Raw genomic sequence first — 26,722 nt, 5'->3', positions numbered from 1 at the left:
GACGAATATGGTCATGAAGCTATTGTTGATTATAGACAAAAACTATGTAGAAGGAAACAGCAATGCGAAGAAACAGTAGCAGAATATATTTCTTCATGAAGAAACTGGAAGGCTGCATGAATTCGCCACTACCTGATATGATTCTATTGAAGATAACACGGGCGGGAATGTTACCGCGACTACATGAGCAAATAGGAAGGACAAGCACAAAAAACATGCAAGAATTAGAAAAACTGGCTCGTTTTGCTGAAAAATATTTGGTAATATCTGATTGGATGGATCAGAGGCTCAATGATAATAATGGAACCACAAAACCTACTAATGATTTAGAGCTGTCAACAAGATTAACCAGAAGATTAACCAGTGATCATATTGTTGTTAAAGCTTTACTAGAGCATCAGGATGTCAATATAGAACCTGATGAAGTGCCTATGGCACTACTAGTGTATTAAATGAAGACAGAAATAAACAAACTGTGAAAGAAGAAATTACCAGCGGCTGCAAGGCAGGATACGCCCACATTTTTCAAGAGATGGATAGAGAACAAGCTAAACAAAAATCGATTTTTCGTAACATCAAGGGCCATAATTCACGAAGGTACAATCAGATATGTGCGAATATCGACAGGAACTAAGATCTTTGGGTTATAAACATGCATTTCAAGTTTCATTAAAATTGGATGAAAATTGTGACCTCTAGAGGGTCCACAACCTTGATATACCAGATGTTTACACTATTTGCGTAGAGGGGCGGCCATTTTGTCTGGCAGTTTTCGTCCGATTTTCACGAAATTTAAACTCAACCAACATTACGGTGTAACGGGGATATATTTGAACGTTTTTGTAAATAATTGTGACCTCTAGAGCTAAAAACAGGATTTTTCGTACAATCAGGGGACATAATTCAGGAAGTTACAATCTGATATGAGCATATATCGAAAGCTACCAAGATAAGTTTCAACAAAATCGGATAAAAATTGTGACCTCTAGAGAGTCCACAACCTTGATATACCATATTTATACACTATTAGCGTACAAGGGGTGGCCATTTTGTCCGGCAATTTTGGTTAGATTTTCACGAAATTCGAACAAAACCATCATTAGGGTGTAATGTTGATATATTCAAACGTTTTTTTAAATTGGATAAAAATTGTTAACTCTAGAGGGACCACAAGCTTAAAATGCAATTTTTCATATGATCAAGGGCCATAATTCAGGAAGTTACGTTCCGATATGCACGAATATCGAAAGGAACCAAGACCTTTGTGATATGAGCATAATATTAAGGTTGCATCAAAATCGGACAAAAATTGTGGCCTCTAGAGGATCTACAACCTTAAGATACCAATTATTTACACCATTTGCGTTGTACGAGGGGCGTCCATTTTGTCCGTCAGTTTTGCTCAGATTTTCCCGAATTCCGAACTCAACCATCATTATGCTGTAACAGTGATATTTTCACACAGTTTTTTAAATTGGATAATAATTGCGACCTCTAGAGAAACCACAAGCTAAAAACGCAATTTTTCGTACAGTCCAGACGTCCAGGGGCGACAATAATATACGTCCACATGAAAATGTAGGCGTATAAAAAACAGAGAGAAACAGTGTCAAGACATTTTGACTATAGCAGTAACCAACACCATGCCAACAATAGTACTGAAAGATTGAGACATTAAGGCACGACAGGTACAGGTATTGAAGCCAGCAACAAAGGGATTATACATTTAAAATCAAGTGAAAACATTGAAAATAGGAGAACTATGATCTAAAATGCACGAAAATCGAAAGGGACTCAGATTTTTGGGCTATAAAGATATATTTTAAGTTTCATCAAAATCAGACAAAAATTGTGACCTCTAGAGGGTCCACAACTTTCGTATTACATATTTGTACACAATTTGCGTACAAGGAGCGTCCATTTTATCAGGCAGTTTCGATTTGATTTTCACGAAATTCGAACTCAACCTTCATTACACTGCAAGATGCATAGTGTGTAGAACTGGTGTCAGAGCTTTTAATAACGAGCTTCTGCGTTAGAATATCCATCAAGCAAGTAGAAAAGCTTAATTGTCCTTACTATTCGTGGAAACTCGTGAGAAATATATGTGTTGTCAGTAGTCGCTTAAACCTGTCAGTACTTGCAATGTACGTCAGTATTCCTATAAATGGTCAGTAATAATCATAAGGTAGGTATTTAAGTTATTTGGTTAGTATTCCTTACTTGTGTCAGTATGCAAAAATAACGTGAGTAATTAAAACGCTTGTTAGAGAAACTGGAAAAAGCGTGACTAATTAAGAAAACATCACTATTTTGGCTACCGCTCACTATCTGAGTGAAACCGCCAGTTATCTTTGATGTGCGTCAGTAAGTGGAACCGTCGCCAGTTGAGAGTGAAATTGTTAACTATATAAATTTCTGGTGAGTATTGTTACTATAAGTGATTATATATATATATATATATATATTAGTATCCTAAATAAATGATTGATTATTTATTAATATTCTCGAATCTGAGGAAATTTTTAAAACAATAATGGATGGCAGTGAACAAAGGGAATATTTGTCGGCGATTTTGATTACCGCTGTAGTTTGCAAAAGACACCGAAGATGGTTAGTTAGATAGATCGATGTATAAATACTTTCATATTTAACTATGAATTTAAATGCTCAGTGGCAAGGTTTCATTCGTCACACTATTTGTGCCCGTTCCCATTCTTACAACGGCTTCCCCATGCAGAATACGGCACAATGTGTATTGTTATTTAATTTACAATTTATATTTACTTAATCCTTATAAGACATATAGAAATAGATTTCACTAAAAATAAACACACTTGTATTGAAATACTACTTCTGAATTTTATTAACATGCTATGTTTCAATACACATAAAGATATTGTTATCAAGCAAATAATGATTAATTAACAAAAACGTGGTGCAATATTATGAACACTTTTGAAGCCATATAGCAGATAAAACAATAACAACAAATTGATTATAATATATAGACAACAGGTAGAAACCATTTAGCAGATAACACAATAACAACAATTAATTAATCAACCAGATCAAAGATAACAATTAGAAACCATTTTGCAGATAAACCAATGACCACAATTAATTAACCAGAACAAATATATAGATAGCAAGTAGAAACTATTTTAGCAGGTAAAAAGAAAAAAGGAAAAAAAGAACATAACAAAATTTTTTTGGGGGGAGGGGACATTAACCACACACTTATTAGGGATTGAGTAAATCTACCCATAGATTTGAGAAAATGTCCTGAGTCTCTGTTTAATTTAGGCTTATGTTTTTGGATTTCTAGGGCTTCTCTGAGAATTCTGTTTTTCCACACTGTCAAGTTCCTGGCTAGAATTTCCGTCTTTTTCCATTTGATTTCATGCTGCGGGTTGTTGAAAATATGTTCTGCAATTGCTGATTTATTATATTCCTGCTTTCTAACTGCGGTGTGATGCTCTTTAATTCGCACTGAAATCGGACGTGATGTTTTTCCAATATATGCGTCATTACACTCACATTTTATTTTAAATATAACACCCTTGGGGTCGTCTCTGGGTTGTTTTATTCTATTATCTTTGATCTAGTTGATTAATTGTTGTTATTGTGTTATCTGCTAAATGGTTTCTACCTGTTGTCTATATATTATATCTTTCATCTTGTTAATCAATTTGTTGTTATTGTTTTATCTGCTATATGGCTTCCAAAGTGTTCATCTATATATTGCACCACGTTTTTCTTAATTAATCATTATTTGCTTGATAACGATACCTGTATGTGTATTGAAACGTAGCATGTTAATAAAATTCAGAAGTAGTATATCCATACAAGTGTGTTTATTTTTATATTTATTCTTGTTTCATGTGGACTGGCACATGTTTTGGGGCAGGCAGCACTTTGATATCTGGATTAAATTTTCAAACACAACTAATGGTTAAAAAAAGATCATCAACACCAATCTGTTTCCGCTAATTTTATTGAAACAGATATATGATAACAGATAACAGAAATATTGAATTTCATACACATACATATATACAAGCTGAAATTCTGAGCACCGAAGAATAGTGTGAATATCTATTTACATTTGAGAAATAATAACTATTAAACAATATATATAACGATGAAAATACATGTAGTAATAACATATAATAAGGTACGTTATACAATGTTAGAATACAATATAATCGTGTGTAACAGAACCAGTGGCTGCCAGACAGGATACGCCCACATTTTCGAGAGATGGATAGAGAACAAGTTAACAAGTAAGTGATTTTTCCTACTATTCAGGAAATTACAATTCAATATGCACGAATATCGAAAGGAACTGAGAACTTTGTGTTATAAACTTACATTTCAAGTTTCAACAAAATCGGATAAAAATTGTGACGTCTATAGGGTCCACAACCTTGATATACCGTATTTTTACGCTATTTGAGAACGAACGGCGGACATTTTGTCTGTCAATTTTGGGTTGATTTAATGAAATTCGAATTCAGTCGTCCTTAGGGTGTAACGGTGATATAATAATACAGTTTTTTAAATCGGATAAACAATATGACTTCTATAGGGTCCACAAGCTAAAAACGCGATTTTTCGTACAATCAGGGGCCATAATTCAGGAAGTTACGGTCCGATATGCACGAATATCGAAAGGAACCGAGATCTTTGGGTTATAAATTTACATTTAAAGTTTCAACAAGATCGGATAAAAATTGTGACCTCTATAGGGTTCACAAGCTAAAAACATCAAAATCGGATAAGAATTGTGACCTGTAGAGAGTCCACAAACAATTGTGGACGGACGGACGGACAGACAGACAGGACAGGGGCGACGGCATAATACGTCCACATGAAAATGTGGGCGTATAAAAATTGTGACCTCTGTAGTATCCACAACCTTGATATACCATATTCTTACGCTATTTGAGAACGAATGGCGGCCATTTTGTCTGTCAATTTTGGGCTGATTTTCACGAAATTCAAACTCAGCGTCCTTAGGTTGTAACAGTGATATAATAACACAGATTTTTAAATCGGATAAAAATTATGACTTCTATTGGGTCCACAAGCTAAAAACGCGATTTTTCGTACAATCAGGGGCCATAATTCAGGAAGTTATGGTCCGATATGCGCGAATATCGAAAGGAACCGAGATCTTTGGGTTATAAACTTACATTTCATGTTTCAACAAAATCGGATAAAAATTGTGACCTCTATAGGGTCCAAAAGCTAAAAACGTGATTTTTCGTACAAACAGGGGCCATAATCCATGAAGTTTCGATCCGATACATGCCAATATCAAAAGCAGCCAAGATCTTTTGGAGATAAACCTATATTTCAAGTTTCGTCAAAATCGGATGAGAATTGTGACCTCTAGAGTGTCCACAAACAAATTGTGGATGGACAGACAGACATCCGGACGGACGGGGCGACGGCATAATACGTCCACATGAAAATGTGGGCGTATAAAAAACAAGCCAACAGTGAGGCTGATGTCCCCCGCTGAAATCCCAAAATAAATAGATGACACATATTAATTAATCGCACATTTATGTTTTTCAAAAGTATTGAGCAATCAAACTATACACTGAGTTTCACCACTCTCTATCAGATACAATCAAGATTATCTTGTCCCAAAGCATTGACCAATGAAATTGATCAGCTCTGCTTAGCTTCAGCTCAAAATGTTAATCATTGAACTCAGTCAAGACATTCACCTAATGAACATCTACATCAAGTTTAAACATTCTACCTTAATTGAATGCAGAGTTCTTATGTTCCAAAGTCTTGACCAATCAAATTGCTTATCGTTCCATAGCCTAAGCAGAAAATTCTCAACATCGAACTTAGTCAAGGTAATGATATAATGAATCTATATTCGGAGTTTCATCGCTCTCACTTCATTATAACCAAAGTTATGGTGCCACAAAGCATCAACCAATCAAATTGCTTATCTTTGCTTACCCTAAGCAGAAAATTTTCATCTTCAAACTCCATCAAGGCATTCACCTAATAGAAACCTACGCCAAGTGTGAACATTCTATCTCAATTAGAATGAGAGTTATTGTGTTCCAAAGCTTCGGTAAATCAAATTGCTTAGCGCTCTGCTCACTCTGATCAGAAAATGCTCATTATCGAACTTACTCAAGGTACTGAAGTAATGAAATTATACACCAAGTTTCGTCACTCTCACTTAATTAGAACTAAAGTAATCGTGTCCCAAAGCATCAACCAATCAAATTGCTTATCTCTGCTTACCCTAAGCAGAAAATCCTCATCTTCGAACTTCATCAAGGCACTGACACAATAAACACCTACACCAAGTTTGAACATTGTAGCTCAATTAGAAAGAGAGTTATTGTGTCCCAAAAAGTGTGACAGACAGACAGATTTCAAGTTTTGTCAAAATCGGAAATAGTGGATGTATATTGTCGTCGCCCCTGTCTGTCTGTCCATAATTTGTTTGTGGACACTCTACAGGTCAAAATTTTTATGAGATTTTGACAAAACTTGAAATATAGGTCTATCTCCCAAAGATATTGGTTCCTTTCGATATTGGCATGTATCGGGCCATAACTTCATGGATTATGGCCCCAGATTGTACAAAAAATCACGTTTTTATCTTGTTGACACTCGAGAGGTCACAATTTTCATTTGATGTTGATGAAACTTGAAATGCATGTTTATAACCCAAAGATCTTGGTTCATTTCGATATTCGGGCATATCGGACCTTAACTTCCTGAAATATGGCCCCTGATTGTACGAAAAATCACGTTTTTAGCTTTCGGTTCCTTTAGAGGTCACAATTATTATCCAATTTAAAAAAAACGTTTGAATATATCACCAATACACTGTTATGTCAATTAAGTTCGAACTTCGTGAAAATCAGACCAAAACTGCAGGACAAAATGGCCGCCCCTCGTATGCAATGAGTGTAAAAATATGATATATCACGGTTGTGGACCCTCTAGAGGTCACGATTTTGACTCGATTTTGATGAAACTTGATATACTTGTTTATAACCCATGGTTTTACTATTTCACCGTTCCATGCAGTGTATCAGATATATTTATCGTGTGCTAAATAAATCAATTTCTAAAATACTAATAGACTCTTCCGTGCTCATAATTTCGGTTTACTTGTTTGTATGAAATTCATTCTTTTGTCCCCCGAATTTCGAAGAAAGCAGGGGACTATTAAAATGGGTTCGTCCACCTGGTTGTCTGTCTGTCTGTCCGTCACACTTTTTGGGACACAATAACTCTCTTTCTAATTGAGCTACAATGTTCAAACTTGGTGTAGGTGTTTATTAGGTCAATGCCTTGTTGGAGTTCGAAGATGAGCATTTTCTGCTTAGGGTAAGCAGAGAACACTGTGTATCAATTTAAAATCAATCGGATATTAACTTTAGCCTCTAGAGTGTCCAGAAGATTTTTCAAAGTGATCAAGGGCCATAACTCTGGCAATAATTATCGGAAATCGCTGAAAATCAATAGGCTTCTTCGTCTCATGACCTTAAACACTGTGTATAAATTTGAAGTCAATCGGATATTAACTTTAGCCTCTAGAGTGTCCACAAGATTTTTCAAAGTGATCAAGGGCCATAACTCTGGCAAAATTATCGGAAATCGCTGAAAATCAATAGGATTCTTCGTCTCATAATCTTAAACACTGTGTATCAATTTAAAGTCAATCAGATATTAACTTTAGCCTCTAGAGTGTCCACAAGATTTTTCAAAGTCATCAAGGGCCATAACTCTGGCAGTAATTATCGGAAATCTCTGAAAATCAATAGGATTCTTTGTCTCATGACCTTAAACACCGTGTATAAATTTAAAGTACATCGAATAATAACTTTAGCCTCTAGAGCGTCCACAAGATTTTTCAAAGTGATCAAGGGACATAACTCTGGTAGTAATTATCGGAAATTGCTGAAAATCCATTGGATTCTTCGTCTCATGACCTTAAACACTGTGTATAAATTTAATGTCAATCGGATATTAACTTTCACCTCTAGAAAGTCCACAAGATTTTTTAAAGTGATCAAGGACCATAACTCTGGTAGTAATTAATGAAAATCGTTGAAAATCAATAGGCTTCCTCGTCTCAAGACCTTAAATACTGTGTATAAATTTAAAGTCAATCGGATATTAACTTTGACCTCTAGAGGGTCCACAAGATTTTTTGAAGTGATCAAGGGCCATAACTCTGGCAGTAATTATCGAAAATCGCTGAAAATCAATAGGCTTTTTCGTCTCATGACCTAAACACTGTGTACAAAATTTAAAGTCAATCGGATATTAACTTTAGCCTATAGAGCATCCACAATTGCTTGGATGGACCGACGGGGGCGACAACAATATACGACCACATTTCAATGTGGACGTATAAAAATAAGATATCTGAAACTCAAGTAAATTAGTTGGTTCAGAAAACTTATCGGCAACTCATGAAACTTTGTAAATATTTAGACCTTGAGAGAAGTTCTTTTTTTATAATTACCTGTAAAACCTGATCTGTTAATTTCTCTACTTCCTTGTAAAATGTATCCATGAGAATATCTAATGATTCTCTGTAAATATAGATTAATATTATTATATTGTTCTTGAACGATAGCCACACAAAACGTGGAAATACTCCCACACAGCAGCTATGTCTAGAAAGCAGCTTATCCGAAAAGAAACCTTTGATGTTGACCGAATCTGATCAAAATCCTTATGCCCTCAAGCAATCTGGGGCTCTTTCTGACCATTTTGGGAAAACACATCTGTGCCAGTTCGGAAATTTAATGCGAAACAAAGTCAAATTTGGAAAAGTAACCCGGAAACTGCATGCTTTCTAATAACAAATTTTAAAAGGGGTTTACATGCCATTTTAGTCCTGTGTGTATTCTTTGAACTTCGAAATCACTTATCACTAGGGTTTGGTATCGTTTAGAATGGGGTTTTTAGCGCTGTAAAGTATGCATAGAGTTTACTTTCAAAAGATTGTTCGATAACTGATAAAAAATCATTTAAGAATTACATAAATGGGTTAGTTAATACTATGACTTAGATTACTGGTTATGGGTTTAGTTTCTCCGAGAGTTGTTTAAAAATGGCCGATCCGTTCACTTATCTACGAGGTTTACTTGTTAGACGAGCCGTCTGCTTTCCCCGAGATACGTTGAAAAATCAACACACCGTTTACTTATCTACGGCCTTTACTTATCAGACGATCCGTTTTAATTTCCGGAGATACTTTGAAAAATCAACACATGATTAATTTATCTACGGCTTTGAAAAATTAGATGAACCTTTTAATTTCCCGCGAGCCGTTTATCCGATCGATTAATTTTGATTACGCTTATTTACATATGAAGTACGAATAAAAAAGGGGAATATAAAAAATGCACACCCATAGATGATCACTTTACCGTGGTCGTAGTATTATATATTATCCATTATCCTATAAACTTAGTATTCCACCATTGACAAATCAAAAATCGGTAAATCACGTCCCAGGTAATTATACAATTGGAAATCGGTAAATCACGTCCCTGGTAATGTATCTTTTTTAAATCACAAATGAATTAACTAGTCTTCCATCTGTACACGTTTTCATAAATCAAGCTTACAATGGCAGTCTGATAATCTCGTGAGACTGTACATTAGATTGGCGCCAAAAAAAGTCACTGTCAATCTCTATAGACAAGCTGTCGCCCATTTTCAGACAGCGTAATTACTTGATTGGGGGCTTCTGTGTAATTTAGTTGATTATTGGGTACAGGTGTTAAATTTTGGTACTGATTCAAAATCAACATTCCCGAAAAAGAAAAGGGTTTATAAATAAAACAGAACACAGAGAACAAGCTAATAAGAAAGTGATTTTTCCTACAATCAAGGGCCATAATTCAGGCAGTTACGGTCCGATATGCGAAAATATCGAAAGGAACCAAGATCTTTGGGTTATGAACTTATATTTCAAGTTTCAACAAAATCGAATTAAAATTGTGACCTCTATAGGGTCCACAACCTTGATATACCATATTTTTACGCTATTTGAGAACGAAGGGCAGCCATTTTGTCTGTCAGTTTTGGGCCGATTTTCACGAAATTCGAATTCAGCTGTCCTTAGGGTGTAACGGCGGCAATACTATATACCGGAAAACAACCGGAAAACACCATTTTATACTGAATACCGGAAAACACCGGAAAAACACTAAATACCGGAAAACATCCTAAATACCGGAAAACACCCTAAATAGGTAACCGGGAACCTGGTCCTCTGTGTGTGGTTTTGGACCAAATGAGCGCCGACGAAGGAAGGCCAAGGTCATTACGATGTTCGTTTTACAAATACCCCTCCACCCCCCCAAAAAAAATTTCCGATTTTTTTTTCTCCAAAATTTTTTTGCAGAAAAATATATTTTCTGTCACGATGTTCGTTTTCAAATACCCCTCCACCCCCCAAAAAAAATTTCCGATATTTTTTTCTCCAAAATTTTTGGGACGAAAAAAAATTTCGGTCACAAAAAAAAAAATTTGAATTTTTCCGAATATAGGATGGAGTCATAAATGAACGTTATTACATAGATTGATTATTTGATTAGTCGAATGCTATTGTTTTATTAATTCACACATGTGGTCAAGTGCCTGGGTGCCATATGAAACCATGTTTTTGAATATACATGTTCGTAAGTACAATATGGATTAATTCTTCGATTGGTCGAATGCTATTGTTTTATTAATTCTCACCTGTCTGGGTGCCATACAAAATCATGCCTTTGAATGTACAGTTGAGTCATAAATGTCCCTTTTTATTAACATTAATTATTCGAATGCTGTTGTTTTATTAATTCCCACCTGTAGTTACCAGCCGGGTGCGGGTCAGTTCATCCCACAACCATTTGACCTCGGACTGTTTCAAGTTTTTATTACCCTTGAGTCACAGACTCATTGGGAAAAGCAAAAATATTTACAAAACAAAAAAAAAGCAATACAAATATCCATATATACGAATATATAAACACAGTATTACAAACAAGAATCATGATATGGAGAGTAGAGTGATGGTATATTAATTGTTACTATTCCGTTTAATCTCTTCATGATTTTGGGGTAATGAACTTAAACTCAGCAGTCGAGTATCGACCCCTTCTTGGTCCTGATGCTAGCTAAAACTTGATTATATTCTTCCTGTAATCTTAATATATATCTACATTAATACTCCTATACATGTATATTGATATTTATATAATATATGTTTATATCATTTATATATCTTGCTTTTGGGAAGCCGATTTATATAAGCCTTTGGCTTGTTTCGGTATCCTGTGAATAAAATACATTTTTAGTACATAAAAGATTAAATAATTTAAAAACACTAGGGTTCGAATAATAATACTTTTTTATATATTATTATCTCAGATTTTTATAAATTGGACAAATTAAAACAAAATGGTACTCAACTTCAATGTCTTCAAAATTACACAATGTACATAATCGTTAACTTCTCTCAATATATTTAGTACTATATCATAACCTTTCAATATTTAAATTATGACTGGACAAGCGGGTTCTTGTAATTTCTTGTCTGTTTTTTCTATCTATTGATTTAGTCAAATAATATTGTAAGCCAAATGTATTCACAATATGCTTATAAATGATACATTTACTTGATAATTCAAATTTCTCAATACACTCCTGTCTAAATATGTCTAATAATCTTTGTCTGATGATATGGATACAATTTGTGTTTATGAGATGAGCAGGTTTTTCCCATTAATCTACCAAGCCAATTTTAAAAAGTTTCTTCTTAACATTCAGGACCCACGGGTCATTATTTATTAACATATTAGAGTAGCAAGAATTAAGTAAGACATTAGTAGAAGAACGTATTTTAATCCAGTATTTAAATATCTGTAACTTTCTCGTAATGATTAAAGGGACACATCCAAGTTCATAATAGATCATGTGGGAATTTGTGGTTGTTCTTGTATCTAAGATTTTCCTAAGGTATCTTAAATGTATTTGTTCTATATCATGTCCTGAATGAAAACCCCATAATTTGAATACAAGAGATAAAAGTATAAAAAATACAAAGTTTAGTTACAATATTAAAATAATTTTCATTACAAACTTTTGAGACTGAGAAGAGAGCTTTTCGACCCTGTTCATCAATGTGTTTTTGTATAATTAGATATTTACCATTAAAAATTATTTTATCGTTCTGTTTTATCCCGGGGTGTTTCATCCCCCTTGTTATTATAATTAACTGAGTTGTACTTACCGTGAAACAAAATGTTAAACACTTACTTATTGTTACATAAACAATAATGTATGGAATAAATAAGTTTTACTCGTCGATTTTTGTTGATTACCGATCACGACCAGGATTAGTTCCCCGCTGTATATTCGTATTGTTTGTTAATTGGCGTTATGATTTTAGATCTTAGGTCAGTTCACCGATGTTTTTGTAGTAAAGTATATTTGTATTGTTTTTATAATTGTCGTTATGATTTTAGATTAGTTCACCAATGTTTTTGTAATAAAGTATACTCGTGTTGTTTGTTAGTTTATGATGTCTAACATCATTTATCTTCTTTATAAAAAAAAATATTCTATAATTACATATTGCCAGCTTAATTACTCGCCAAAATACATCATTTACTCTACGTATTACCCAATAATCAACTAAATTGCACAGGGGCCCCCAATCAAGTGATTACGTTGTCTGAAAATGAGTGACAGCTTGTCTATAGAGATTGACAGTGATTTTTTATTTGGCGCCAGTCTAATGTACAGTCTTGCGAGATTATCGCACTGACTTATGACCACATGTACATATGGAAGACTGGTTAATTCATTTGTGATTTAAAAAAGATACATTACCTGGGATGTGATTTACCGATTGACAATTGTATAATTACCTGGGACGTGATTTACCGATTTTTGATTTATTTGTCAATGGTGGAATACTAAGTTTATAGGATAATGGATAATATATAATACTTAGACCACGGTAAGGTTATCATCTATGGGTGTGCATTTTTTATATTCCCCTTTTTTAATCGTACTTCATATGTAAATAATCGTAATCAAAATTAACCGATCGGATAAACGGCTCGCGGGAAATTAAAAGGTTCGTCTAATTTTTCAACGCCGTAGATAAATCAAACGTGTGTTGATGTTTCAACGTATCTCGGGAAATTAAACGGCTCGTCTAATAAGTAGAGGCCGTAGATAAGTAAATGGTGTGTTGATTATTCAACGTATCCCGAGAAAGCAGACGGCTCGTCTAATAAGTAAACGTCGTAGATAAGTGAACGGGTCGGCCATTTTTAAACGACTCTCGGAGAAACTAAACCTGTTACCATTAAACTAAGTCATAGTACTAACTAACCCATTTATGTAATTCTTAAACGATTTTTTATCAATTATCGAACAGTGTTTTGAAAGTAAACTCTATGCATACTTTCCAGCGCTAAAAACCCTGTTATAAACGATACCAAATCCCTAGTGTATACTGTGAGTTAAAACAATTTTTGGCAATTCACACTGTAACCCAGGTATCGTTTAATTTTGGGTATTTGTTTGGGTATTTAGCAATATACAAAGTTCCAAGATGATCCATTCGGAATTGCAGCCTGTAGATGATAAATACAACAAGAGCATCGCTAATGCTGAAATATACGTCCACATTCCTGTTTTGATTGATATGGTACTTTTTAAAATGAAATATAAAATGGCTGTTTTATGACAAGAGGCAAAGAAGGCTAGGCATTTGGTTTGTTTTGCCAAATATACAGACAAAATATCAACAAAAAAGCGGGTGTGACACTGCCCTAGGGGGTCAGGGCATGCACCAAAATAAATAGTTGCTGTCTTTACGGTACAAGAAACTTGACATATTTATTCCTTATACTACTAGGGATAGCAACTATTTATTTTGGTGCATTTCCTGACCCACAGGGATGTGGTACCTCAACCACTTTTTTGTTAATTTTTATATGTAAATACTCTACAGCTTGCTATAATTAACAGATTTTGTTCAATTTCAGCATATCAATCATTTCAATAATAGGGTGGTACCTATTTATATTGTTCCTTATCCAACCCTCTAGTGGCAGAGCCACGCCCAATTTTTATACGTCGAAATGCATTTTTCTGCTATTCAAGCCAGTGAGTTAGCTACTCCAAAGTTGTCCTCCAAGAAAATTTTGAAAAATTTGACGGCACAAACGTGTTTTCCTGCTATTTCACCTAAATTAGCCAATAAAAATGGCCGACTCAAATTCCAATCAAAAGACCAATTGTTTACAGTCCACAGAGACAGGAAGGTCGGTAGAAAAATTAAACCAGCGGCTGCCAGGCAGGATATGCCCACATTTTCGAGAGATGGATAGAAAAAAAGCTAAAAAGAAAGTGATTTTTCTTACAATCAAGGGCCATAATTCAGGAAATTACAAATCGATATGTGCAAATATCCAAAGGGACCGAGATCTTTGGGTTATAAACTTACATTTCAAGTTTCAACAAAATCGGATAAAAATTGTGACCTCTATAGGGTCCACAACCTTGATATACCATATTTTTACGCTAATTGAGAACGAGGGGCGGCCATTTTGTCTGTCAGTTTTGGGCTGATTTTCACGAAATACGAACTCAGCCGTCCTTAGGGTGTAACGGTGATATAATAATACGATTTTTAAAATCAGATAAACATTATGACCTCTATAGTGTCCACAAGCTAAAAAACGATTTTTCGTACAATCAGGGGCCATAATTCAGGAAGTTACAGTCCGATATGCGCGATTATCGAAAGGAACCGAGATCTTTGGGTTATAAACTAAGATTTCAAGTTTCAACAAAATTGGATAAAAATTGTGACCTCTATAGTGTCCACAACCTTGATATACCATATTTTTACGCTACTTGAGTACGAGGGGCGGCCATTTTGTCTGTCAGTTTTGGGCCGATTTTCACGAAATTTGAACTCAGTCGTCCTTAGGGTGTAACGGCGATATAATAATACAGTTCTTTTAAATCGGATAAAAATTATGACCTCTATAGGGACCACAACCTTGATATACCATATTTTTACGCTATTTGAGAACGAACGGCGGCCATTTTGTCTGTCAGTTTTGGGCCGATTTTCACGAAATTCGAACTCAGCCGTCCTTAGGGTTTAACCGTGATATAATAATACGTTTTTTTAAATCAGATAAAAATTATGATCTCTATAGGGTCCACAAGCTAAAAACGTGATTTTTCGTACAATCAGGGGCCATAATTCAGGAAGTTACAGGCCGATATGCACGAATATCGACAGGAACCGAGATCTTTGTGTTATAAACTTACATTTCAAGTTTGAACAAAATCGGATAAAAATTGTGACCTCAAAAAGGTCCACAACCTTGATATACCACATTTTTACGCTATTTGGGGTGTAACGGTGATATAATAATACATTTTTTTAAATCGGATAAAAATTATGACCTCTATTGGGTCCACAAGCTAAAAACGCGATTTTTCGTACAATCAGGGGCTATAATTCAGGAAGTTACGTTCCGATATGCGCGAATATCGAAAGAAACCAAGATCTTTGGGTTATAAGCATACATATCAAGTTTAAACCAAATCGGATAAAAATTGTGACCTCTACAGTGTTCACAAGCTAAAAACGTGATTTTTCGTACAATTAGGGGTCATGATCCATGAAGTTACAGTCGGATACATGCCAATATCGAAAGGAACCGAGATCTTAGGGTGATAAACCTATATTTCATGTTTCGTTGAAATCGGATAAAAATTGTGACCTGTAGACTGTTCACAAACAATTGTGGACGGACAAGGGCGACGACAATATATGTCCACATGAAAATGTGGGCGTATAAAAATTTAACTCGCAAACGCATTTTCCAGCAACTTCAATGTGGTCCAATATAGCCTACCTTAGACGGCTGATCTGAATCCCAAACAACCAATCAATTGTTTGAAAATTTAACCGCCGCAAATGCGTTTTTCTGCTATTCTAACCCGTGAGTTAAGCAAAGTTGTCCAGTAGTTTTGTAACCGAAATCCCACTCTATGCCGAGCTGCATTCACAAATAATAATCGATGCCCGAAAAATGTATCACAAAGTAAAGTGGCTCCAGACAAAATGTTTTAATCCATAGCAAATTCAGTACAACTTGTGGTATTCAATTCAAAGAAAACAGAAACTAGTGTTTTATTAGATTTCGGGCACCTTATTTTGCTAACTAATATTTTTTTATCACTTTACCTGTCTGCCCGAAAAGTCAAATTGTCCGAAAGTTAGGGGGAAGCTGCCCCGCGGTTCCCCCCCTGTCTCGAAAGCCCACAGAGGAAAGTATTCTACAAAATAATTATATAATAAAATAAAACCAAGTACGAACAATCCAAACCATAAGACAGAATTCGAAGTCCTAAAAAACGTTATAGGCAAAATAGTGTATTAAAGCAAAATAGTGTAATCAGCAAATGGACTGCTCCTCGTGTACAAAATACACGACAAACAGTGGTAACAGGAGTCCGGAAGAGTAAGCTTACCCAACCTGGCACCACACCCGCCATAGCTGCATCCAAACTATTAGGCGAAATGTCGGTAAAATAGCGTGATTGGCCAATGAACTATCGGTATGCAAAATGCACGCGATGAACTGTGTTAATGATGTAGTAGACATTATCAGGGAGATAGTAATAGTATATGTGTCAATTAAATATATCTAGAATAATAGCCGAGAGAGACACGTTATATTCACCAATCAAATCAATATGACGGCCATAAAACTTTTTAAAGGTTTTAATAAGTTTAGTGTGCATGTATCCTTGTAGTTGAAGCTTAGATGACAAATGCCTCGATCTACTTAAAAAATCAGAATAAAAGGAACAAGCTCTCACGTAACGAATTAGCTGAGACACAATCACTCCATAAGCTGGTGATATTGGAATGTTACTACTAATAAATGGAAAGTTAACAATTGGAAAGTCAAAGTCATCACGTTTATCGTACAATTTAACACTCAGTTTATGGCAATTGTCAAAATCGAGACGCAGATAATAATAATAATAATAATAATAATACTTTATTCAGTGATACAAGGTCATAGACCCATAGTACATAGAATATAACATACATATATATATATGTATATAATAAATATTATTATTCTGTTATTGAGTATATACATGTATATATTAATAGGTAATAACAAGATGGAGTGCCACTGGAGTTAATAACGAATAACAACTATACCTGTCTAGAACACAACACCTCCTCTATATACAGTGCTATAGATATCAATAATGATCTATCTCTAACAGTGCATAACTTATATAGAAGATTTACATCATAATAATCTCTAATGCAGTCTGGTGGAAGGTATTTAACTCTTAAATTGGTCAGATTGTTACAAGTAAACATAAAATGGTATAAGATTTCATTCCCTTCATTACATAAAGGACATACTTGGTTCTTAAGAATACCTCTTTTAAATAAATTTGCTGAGAGTGGTAACAGGTTTAAGCGTGTGATATTACGCCTCAGCTTTATTCCCACATTACAAGATAAATAGTGCTCTTGTCTAAGCTCAAGTTTAAAATTACTGTATTCAGTAAGACTATCATGTGATATTAACTTAGCTGACCAATCTTGAATATCAATATCCTTAAGCCTTAATTTCACTGATTGTATAAATTTTCTTACATTACCAATACTTTCAGAGTAGAATATAAAACTAAAACCAAGTGAGAATAACATCATTCTCAAATGAGTAACCCATGTTTCCCGGCCCAAATTAAAATCTAGATTTTTTAACATTAGATACACCTGTTTTGGATAACGGTCTATATTGTCGTATAATTACTAGTTTACTCTAACAATATTGGAGTTATTTCCTTTTTGTTCATTCTTTTGTATGAGTTATTTCCGGTTAATAAAGGACCTTGACCTTCTGGTGTGTGGGTGAACTGCACAATGGCTCTGTTGGTTATTTGGCTTTAGCGAGTTTGCTCAATCCGATAGCATCGGAATTGATGACCGGTTTAATGGATCCCAATACCACAATATTCATATTGATTAAAGTGCACCAATATTTTATACAAGACAGTATGTAATAAACACTGAGGCTATGTTGTCCACATTCTCCTACTGCTCCAGCACTGGTGGAAGATTTATGTATACCTAACACAAACTTACAAAAGTTCGTATGAACACGTTCTATATCAGGTCTGTACTGAAATCCCCAAAGCTGTGAACCGTACAGTAGAACCGGCTTGATTATAGCATCAAATATTTTAAAGGATACCTTCGGATGGGGGTGACCTGTTTTTGCAATGAAAGACTTAATAGGAATAAGAGCTTTTTCGGCTTTAAGTGACAAGTTCAGAAGACATTTACCCCAGTGCAACCTGGAAGAAAACAAGAGACCTAAGTAACTGTAATATGTGACACAATCAACCTTTGTCCCTTTAAAGTACCACTTTTCACTTTTCTTTATTATGCCCCCATTTCGGAAAACAATAATTTTTGTTTTATCAATATTTACAGACAGTTCAGAGTACTCACAAAAATTTTCTAAGACATTGATTTTCTTTTGAAGGTCACCAATTGTGTCAGCCACAAGACTGAGGTCGTCTGCATATAAAAGAGCTAGAATATCATTCATGTCACTAACAGTGAATATTCCTCGTACATTACTTTTCTCAAGCAATTCTAATAACTGATTTATATAGAAGCAGAATAGGATTGGGCTTAAAACACACCCCTGCCTGACACCAGTATGACAGTCAAAAGAAGGTGTGGTTTCACTGCCTAACTTGACAGATGAGGTCACTGATTTATACATATTGCATAGCGCTTTATGCATATTACCTCGAATGTCCTTCTTGAGAAGTAAATTCATCAATTTGTCCCGATTTACGCAGTCAAAAGCTTTAGAAAAGTCCACGAACATGCAGTAAAATCTGCCCTTAGATTTGGAAAGATACTTCTCAATTAAGCCATTCAATGTAAATATGTGATCAACAGTTGACTATTGTGGTCTGTATCCAGCTTGCGCTTCCTAATACTTATCAAAACACTCTGACCAGTCCTTTAACCTACAATTCAGAACTGATGCATAAATTTTACCAATATTATCTAATAGGGATATACCCCTTTAATTACTGGTTACAGATTTGCTACCTTTCTTATGTAAGGGAACTATCAAAGCATTTGACCAGGAACTTGGAAAATATGAATCTGAATTAAATACAAAGTTGAACAGATTTGTCAAAATATCTGAGAACAATAATGGACATGACTTAATTAAATCAATACAGATCCCACCTGGTCCAAGGGCTTTCCCTGACTTCATTTGCTGAATACATCTGAACACCTCATCTTTAGTGATAGGCTCATTTAATACCTCATACCGCTCATTTAATACCTCATACCCATCATTATTCCTATCAACGTCATAATCAAGGTCATAATGACCTCTATCATGGGTATCACCAGCATTATTATTTAGTAATTTTTCAAAATATTGAAACCATTGTCATGGTGTTATCGACAGAGATGATGACCTTGTTCTAACATTTCTAAAAGTTTTCCAGAATTTTGACGTGTCTTGATTATCAAATAGCAGATCTGAATAAATATTTTGAGTATGCTCATGCTTTTTCTGTTTCCATAAGTTTTTAATTTTACTTTTTGCTTCCTTGTACACACACAGAGATTGGTCTGTGTTCCGGAGTCTAAATTTATTAAGACAATCATACTTTATAGCTTTAAGATCATTACACTCCCGGTTGAACCAAACAGGCTGTTTCCTCTGATATTTTACCTTAGTGTCACCTGGAGGGTTATGTTCAACACAGTTGTTAATATGGTGTTCTAGAAACAAGACTGCATCATCCGCATTTCTCTGTAGCTGCTCTGAAAAATCTGTATTAAATTTATCAAATCCTATTGTGAACCTGTGGATAAACTGTTTAGACACATTCTGATTCCATTTAATTTTATGATAAGGGGTTGTTTGAATGTCATCACGGTCAGTCTCATTCCCATGCAGTATCTGGCAGTTAACATCAAACAACAATGGCAGGTGGTCTTACTCCGTACGAAGACCAACACGAAAGTTTGTAATATTTATGAAAAATTCTGAAGAGACGATTACGTAATCGACTACGCTAGCTCCGTTGTATCGGATACAGGTAAATTCGCCGTTTGAATCGCTATAACACCTACCGTTAACAATGTGAATGTTGTTGTAAGCACACAAAGACAACAGTTTCGAGACGCAGATCCAAGTAGGAAGCGTAATTGTCACTGTCAGTGGTGTTTTTAATTTTGAGTTCATCAGGATATATGAATTCTACATAATCACTAGATTTAGGATTATTAAGTGATAAAACGTCATCGATATATCGATAAGTGAAAATAAAAAGTCTGACTGATCGTTTATTAGTTTTTACGAGCGTCTGTATGTAATCGGCTTCGTACGAATAGAGAAACAGATCAGCAAGCAAAGGTGCACAGTTGGTGCCCATATTCAACAAAGATGTTATCAATTAAAAAATCCAACATCTGAATTATCTTGATGGCCGTGAATTTGTTTTTGGAATCACTGTGATTCTTAACGAAATATGTAGAATTGTAATTTACAACTAAATATTGATATCTAGCAGTACTGTGAATAATGTCTTTCAACCGGGCTTTTAATTTACTATGGGGAATTTTAGTGTACAAAGTAGAAAAGTCAAATGTTTGAATAGATGAGACTGAAGCAAGGGATCTAGATTGCAAACCATCAAGTAATTCTTTGGAATTTTTCAATATCCACATTTGATTTATACAGTATTTTTGAATACCCTCTTTAACAGCCGTTAGTATAGATGTCAATACTTTTGAAAGTGGTTTTGTGGAACAACGGGATGAACCTGCTATAAAACGTTGCTTGTAGGGATTTTTATGTAGTTTAGGTATCCAATATAACAAGGGCAAATCTGTATAGGTATCTCCACACGGAGTACCAAATGAAGTGAGTACAGATTTGTGATTGGATATAATTTCATCCTTACTAAGAGTAGATCGTTTATATGTAGCACTGTCGATTAGTTTCCCGAAATTAAGTTCTTTGAACAGACAGTCAAAATAATGTCATTTACATATAAACACTATGTTATTGGACGCCTTGTCAGCCGGAACAATGACATACTTGTCATGCAAGGCATTGAGATTTTCAACAATGCTAACATCATTGAAAATAGACTTAGGCCTAGTGTCAACTGACAAACGTTGCATGTATATTCTTCGTTTAAGTAAACGACTGATAGACTTGGTCCAATCAGAGAGAGTATCTGAGATAACATCTTTCCTCTTGGCACATGATCTAGCGTAGTCCTCTACGGCATCCATAATAAGTTTGAAATTTTGATCCCATGAAAATGGTTGCGGTTCCCGGTATTTGGGTTCTTTGGACAAAATTTCATGTAGCTTATTATTCTGGACTATGTTCAAATCACCAGTGACCACATGTCCAGCTGGTGGGTAATGGAAGGACGACGTAGAGCAAGAACATGGTAGAGGGTTATTATATAAGTCTTTTGCATTGATGTCAGATAATGCGTTTCTGTAATTAAATATTTTGGATGCAATGGGTTTAGTATAAGTATAAGAAATCCTAGGAACAGTAACAGTTTTGAAGTAAGGAGGGATGTGTGCTGTGACTTGCTTATGGTGTAATATTTAGCTTAACCCTAAAAATAATTCACACCAAGTTACTGGAAAGTGTCTGGAAAATAAAGACTACAAATAAAAATGTTGTTTCGGTTATTTTCTGGTCTCAAATAGTTCTGCATATTTAGAGCTAGCAAATATTTATTTCCTAAACTCACGAGAGTTATAAACTTACATTTCAAGTTTCATCACAATTAGAAGAAAACTGTGACCTCTAGAGGGTCCACAACCTTGATATACCATATTTTTTACGCTATTTGAGAACGAGAGATGGCCATTTTGTCTGTCAGTTTTTGGCCGATTTTTTAGATCCGATAAAAATTATGACATCTATAGGGTCCACAAGCTAAAAACGCAATTTTTTGTACAATCAGGGGCCATAATTCAATAAGTTACGATCCGATATGAGCGAGTAACGAAAGGAACCAAGATCTTTGGGTTATAATTAATTGTGACCTCTATAGGGTCCACAACCTTGATATACCATATTTTTACGATATTTGAGAACGAACGGCGGCCATTTTGTCTGTCAGTTTTGGACCGATATTCACGAAATTCAAACTCAGCCGTCCTTAGGGTTTAACGGTGATATAGTAATATGTTTTTTTAAATCGGATAAAAATTATGACCTCTATAGGGTCCACAAGCTAAAAACACGATTTTTCGTACAATCAGGGGCCATAATCCATGAAGTTTCAGAGCGATACATGCCAATATCGAAAGCAACCAAGGTCTTTTGGAGATAAACCTATATTTCAAGTTTCGTGAAAATCAGATAAGAATTGTGACCTGTAGAGTGTCCATAAACAATTGTGGGCGAAGTCCAGACGGACAGGGGCGACGACAATATACGTCCACATGAAAATGTGGGGGTATAAAAATAACCACCATGTTTTAAATTTAAAACAAAAAGTTAATTAAACGGCCAAGAGATAGATAGATAACCGATCCGGTGTAACATACTCCAGATTTATAGACAAGCTGTGTACTGTGGACTAAATTTTGATGTTTATTATGGTCACCGACTGAAAACTCGGTACTATCCTAATTGTTAAACAAATAACGTACCATTGACTCACAGACCCTTACAGATACGGAAGTCACAGTCATCAACTACTCGAGCTATAACCCCAATGACGCGGAACTTTCACTTTTAAAACTTTGTTCCTCGTCTGCAATTCTTCGTAAAAGATGATATTGATTTTTTACGACATATTGATGTTATTAACTCTACAGAACCACTAGGCGAAGAAGATCTGTTATGTACCATGTTAAATCACTTTATACAAATATACCTCATCAAGAAGGCATAGATAGCTGTAAAGCATTTTTGGAGAGCAGACCAGCTGACAGTAAACCGGACCACCTTCCTCTGCAAACTAATGCATCTTGTACTTACTCTGAACAACTTTGTATTTAACGACACACACTACACACAACAACATGGAACAGCAATGGGTACAAGAATGGCCCCCAACTACGCTTGTTTGTTTATGGGCAGTCTTGAAAAAGAGTTTCTACAGAACTATAATCCTCTTGAACAGCCACACTTTTGGAAACGCTTCATAGATGATATATTTTTTATTTGGCGCCACAGAGAAACTAAACTTCTCAAATTTATCGAATATATGAAATCCGCCCACCCGACTATCAAGTTCACATGTAACCACTCAAGAGACTCATTAGCTTCCTGGACATTTCAATTCACAAAATTATCGACCGCTTAGAAACTGATCTATTCTCACTGACACTCACCAATATCTACATTGGGGATCTTGCCACCCTCACAATACTAAACGTAGTCTACCTTACAGTCTCGCTTTTCGCCTCAGACGAATCTGCTCATTACCCGTATTCCTCAACAATCGCTATGATGAACTATGCAACTATCTGCGCAAACGTGGTTACAAAAGAAATGTTATAACTGATGCTATCAAGAAAGCTACTAGAATCTCACGCTCAGATGCTCTACAACAACGTCAAAAGAAGAAAAATAACCGAATCCCATTTGTTATTCCCTTCAATCCAAGACTCCCAAACATTGGAGAAATTACACAAAGATACATGCCTATTCTTCACATATCTAATCATTGTAAGACTGTTATACCCAACCCTCCTATCGTAGCGTATAAAAGACCTCGCAACTTGGGCGACACATTGGTCAAGTCTAAACTACCTAAAACTCCAGAGACACTGGGATTTTACAAATGCAGTAAAAAATGTATTACATGTACTCGGCACTGTCACGAAACCAACACTATTACGAGTAACTGCACTAAGAAACAATTCGCAATTCGGAAACATCTAGACTGCAACTCTTATAATATTATATATGTAATCACCTATACCAAATGCAACTAACAATACGTCGGAGAAACTCAACAAAAACTCAAAGAACGGATATATGGACACAGATCTGATATCAACAATCATGGAGACTCCCCAATCGCCAGACACTTCAACTCCCCTAATCATAGCATAGACCATCTCCGAGTCACCGCCTTTGTTCAGCTCCATAATGCCACCACTCATTCACTTCTTAATAAAAAAACATTTTGGATTAGAACTCTTAAAACTCTTGAACCTCTAGGCATTAATAATAATCCTCAAACCATCTTCCCCATCAGCACTTTTTAGACTTTCCCCCTTGTTCACGCGCTCCTGGTTCCACACTCTTCGTCATAGTTCCCTATGACGTCATCTCTGTTTCCTTAGAGATTCTTTTTAAATGTTTTATTTATTACCTTGAAGAAGAAGAGAGTACCTCTTCGAAACGTTGGTCTAATTATATCTGACTATGAAAACAGTGTTAGTGTCTCTTTTGTTTATTTACTTTAATATTTATCTAGTGAAGACCACTTCCGTATTGGATTCCTCGATCCACTGTTTTCATATTCCTGTTGGACGCGGATTCTACACAAGTTTGGTAGTCATGACATTGAACAAATTGTATAGAACATCTTGTGGTTAATAATTGAACATCTGTTTCAAAATTAAAACCAGAATTAACACAACAATGCCATCTCCCTGTATACCAAATCTCGTCAAACAGTTCAATATAATTATGAAAGATAGGTTGCCAGGCAACGAAACATACGCCTACAGCAGCTAAATCGTCCGGGCAGTCAACAAGAGTTGTCGCTTATTTTTACTTTTTTCGGTAATAAAACATTTATAATACTCTAAAATCTGATTAGGAGTAACAACTCATTAAGTAATTATCAGAAAATCACTAGAATTTGTTTGGTTTTCATAAAGTTTTGCCCAATACGAAACATTTAATATCATGGATTTAGCTGTTCAAGTTATCAAAATTCATTGAAAATCAACATACTTGTTTGTCTCAAGACCTTAAACCCTGTGTATCAATCTGAAGACAATCGAATGATAACTTTAGTCTCTAGAGCGTCACAAGATTTTTCAAAGTGATCAAGAGCCATAATTGGCAGTAATTATCGGAAATCGTTGAAAATCAATAGAATTTTTCATCTCATGACCCCAAACGCTGCATATAAATTCAAAGTCAATAGAATATTAACTTTAGTCTCTAGAACATCCCCAAGATTTTTCCCAAAATGATCAAGGGCCATAACTCTGGCAGTAATTATCCGAAATCGCTGAAAATCAATAGGCTTCTTTGTCTCATGACCTTAAACACTGTGTATAAATTTAAAGTCAATCGTATATTAACTTTAGCCTCTAGAGCGTTCCCAAGCAATTGTGGACGGCAGACCGACGGACGGACAGGGGCGACGACAATATACGACCACATTTCAATGTGGGCGTATAAAAAGCATAACAAAGTATAATTCCTGTTAGCAGTAACTGTCCTATGACAATTACGGCCCTAAATATTTTACAAACTTTGTGTCAGTAAAAGAAACGACCAGAAACTTGTACAGACATGTTTTGATTAAAACACTGAATCTATTCAGAGTTGTCAATAGTGTTACTTGATATTCACCCAGGAAATCACGAAATTCCTTGATAGAAAACATGGTAATACTGTGTTCCATGAAACCTTTGAGATGGGTGTACTGTACATGTATATGATATGCATCTTTACCCTTATTAGTTCTTAATCCATGTTATCCTTTAGATAAAAAAATCTTACTTTGAAACGGCTTCTTCATTTGTTTTAATGTATTCTTTAGGAAAATATAACATCTGAATATCATCATCAACCTAATATAAATGATAAAATAGAAGGAATAGTATTTATGCAAGCACCAACCAATGTACATATATGCATATACAAGATCTTCGTAATTAGAAGCTCATCGTTTGGAAGCATATTTAGAGTCTGTCGTGTATTTTAATATTCAAATATCATATCAAAATTGATGTACAACAAAAAAAACTCTTATGACACTGTTTTAGTGCCAAAAGAGCATACAAGTTCTCTAGAAAGAGATTTACCGCTCTTGTTCCCATTCCACCCCAAGAACTACTCTTTAAAAAGACTTCAGTCACTTGCCACCTGGAGAACCATTTGAAGTAATCTAGATTATACTCCGGTTAAAGATGTGAAACAAGACATTGGAAACATCACTTAGAGTACAGAGTGTCATGGGGATGGGGAACTGTACCTATGGTACGTCTTTCGAGTGGGTGGTTTCTGTGTCTCCTTACTAAGACTACTTAATGGGATACAAAGAGGTGGAAACTTCAAGTGGCACTATGAAGTAATAAGCGACTGGAACCATTCCTTACAGTAAGGAGTGTCAAAAGGGGCGAATCTATTTCGTTAGGGTGGGGTGGGGTGGGGTGGGGGATGGACGAATGGTGCACGTTGGGGTGGTTTCGATAATTACTTCTGGTGATGATAAAAATGTCAAATTAGTTTTATGAAATCATCAATTAGGCATCACATGGTAAAAAATTTATGAGAATTGTATAATAATTGACACTTTTATGGACCAAAAACCTTGAAAAGTGACTTTTAGAAAATTGTCTATTTCTCCCGAACTG

The 26,722-nt window shown here is 35.2% G+C and overlaps 1 protein-coding gene across 2 annotated transcripts in view; it reads right to left on the bottom strand.

Moving 5' to 3' along the window:
- LOC126825420 (phosphatidylinositol 4-phosphate 3-kinase C2 domain-containing subunit alpha) overlaps positions 1 to 26,722 on the bottom strand; it is a 684,289-nt gene that overhangs the window by 470,821 nt on the left and 186,746 nt on the right. For both annotated transcript variants that reach the window (XR_008788423.1, XM_056101571.1), the window contains exons 7-8: positions 25,866 to 25,936; positions 8,528 to 8,597 (exon numbers count right to left, since the gene is read on the bottom strand). The gene's annotated coding sequence lies outside the window, so the exon portion shown is untranslated. The remainder of the gene's footprint in view (positions 1 to 8,527; positions 8,598 to 25,865; positions 25,937 to 26,722) is intronic.

Source organism: Patella vulgata, chromosome 6 (assembly GCF_932274485.2).
Source record: "Patella vulgata chromosome 6, xgPatVulg1.2, whole genome shotgun sequence".
Lineage (NCBI taxonomy): Eukaryota > Metazoa > Mollusca > Gastropoda > Patellidae > Patella > Patella vulgata.
This window is presented reverse-complemented; position numbering and strand designations above follow the sequence as displayed.